At 31.3% G+C, this 2,037-nt stretch overlaps 1 long non-coding RNA gene across 1 annotated transcript; it reads right to left on the bottom strand.

Annotated features, from left to right (window-relative positions):
- Positions 1–1,075: 1,075 nt before the first annotated feature.
- Positions 1,076–1,821, bottom strand: LOC112636610. The gene is made up of 2 exons (XR_003122202.1): positions 1,741–1,821; positions 1,076–1,415 (listed from the first exon to the last, which is right to left on the bottom strand). It is a non-coding gene; the product is annotated as an uncharacterized LOC112636610 (long non-coding RNA).
- Between the last annotated feature and the right edge of the window lie 216 nt (positions 1,822–2,037).

Genomic DNA, 2,037 nt, shown 5'->3' with positions numbered 1-2,037 from the left:
AAATAGCATTTTTTTTTCAGCAGAAGCATCCTGTTGTCTCACCTTTTAATAATTATAAGTGTTACAATAATACAAATAATGACTAATATTTATTGTTGATAAGGCAAGTGAAGAATTGCTTCTTCCAGGAAGCCAAGCTGGAGACCCCCAGGCTGAGGTACACACTTCTTTTTATTTTCCAATATCATTACTATTGTGATATGTTTTTCCCATATGTCTATTGCAGTACATTTATCTGTGCTTGTTTCTTTTACCACTTCTTAACTTTGATTCTTGATGGGAAAAAAGTCTGTATCTATCTTATTTATTCATTTATTTTTCTAGTCCTAGTACATGGCTAAGCATCTGACAGATAGCAAACTGTTCATTCTTACTGAATAAAACATTAACTTCTTGGTGTCTTATATGTAGAGGAGTAATTCAATCTAAGCAAATCACTTTTTAGAGCACAATGAGCTGTAACTCAAAGGTATATTAATTTTCAGTGTAAAATTTTTTATGGTTTTATTCCCATTTATGTCAAAATATCTCTTCTATATTCAATCTTAAAGTATGCATTGTATAAACATTTCAAGTTCTCATATAATATATAGGAGTAAATCAATGTTACTTTAGCTGTCAGTAAGAAAAAATATATTAAAGGCAGAAGATTTCTATACTACTTATTGGCCCACTGTTAGGTGAGTTGACACTAGAAGATACAATGTGGAATATGAATACTTGTGGCACATTATCATTAATCATCTTGGAAATGAATAAGTTTCTTTTTAGCTTAATTTCCCAGATACCTACTTTGCTGAATTCTTTCTAAGAGTACTTTCAGAGTGAAACACTTTATTTTTATGTGATGTATATGCAAATATCAAATTTAACTCATGTATTAAGAAAAGCCTATTCTTTTTTTGAAGCAGTGTAGAACACCAATACTGCATTTCCCAAGATCTGTACCAAATCAAAATATCTCTTACTGACGAAATACAATTGTATTGATTATGCTTGTAGCTATTTTGTACTATGCTTTTAGAGATTGTAGTTATTATGAACAAGTTTCTAAAAATAAGACAATTTAAGCAAATGACAGTAAAGTAGTTGAATACATTTTATGTAATGTGTGGTATGGCCAGGTAGAACACGTATCAATAACACGTAACAAGAAGAAAATGGCTCCTCCAAATTTTATTTGTCTTTCCAGCTAGTAAATGGATGTTTCTTGAATTACTCAAATCTCTAGTCTTTGTTCTCTCCGTTGAGATCTGACAGATGGGAGCTCAGCAGCAGCCATGCAGAATGTTCTGAATGTGACATGTGTACAGATCAGATGATATCATCTTCCCCAAGAGGCTCGCTTAGCCCTCTTCAGCAACTTTGACCTGCTTTAGCCAATGCATCCCCACAGGAAGAATTTTTGGAATTTTCTATGAATAAAAATAAGCCTAGATCACGTACCATAGTGATTTTTTCATCTTCCTTTATCATGAGCAAAAAACCCTAATTTTCCACATAAACATTAGTCATTTTTTAATGTAATAGTGATGATCATTTTTTCTTTAAGTATTATTACTTTAAAAATCTGTTGTGCTAAGACATTTGGGCTATATATTTGATGGCAGAAATGCAAGCCCAGTTGAATTTAAAATATATTCAAAATATGATGATAGAATTATTTTTAGGTACGGTTTTAAAATTTTGGTGATCACTAATATTGGTCTATTTTTAACCCACTAATAAAGTAATACTGACTTTTAAAAAACATTCAAATGGGCTGTTTTGATTGGAGTTTTAAAGGAAATTCCTAATGTTTCATCTTCCAACTTCTTTCTAAAGTGAAAACACAGGAAAACAAAAGGAAACACAAATAAAAGACTCACAGTACTGTAAATCAAGACTGGCAAAAAGTATTATGCCAAAATTAACAGTAATTTTAAAGCAGTCATAACTGGACTTAAGAAAAGCTTAACCGGGGTTGACAAATTATGGGCTCACATTATGAGAAAGACAGGCTGAGTAAAGACAGTTAATTTCTTTTTACCTTTTCCA

The sequence above is a fragment of the Theropithecus gelada genome, chromosome 12 (genome assembly GCF_003255815.1).
Source record: "Theropithecus gelada isolate Dixy chromosome 12, Tgel_1.0, whole genome shotgun sequence".
NCBI classification, from domain to species: domain Eukaryota; kingdom Metazoa; phylum Chordata; class Mammalia; order Primates; family Cercopithecidae; genus Theropithecus; species Theropithecus gelada.
This window is presented reverse-complemented; position numbering and strand designations above follow the sequence as displayed.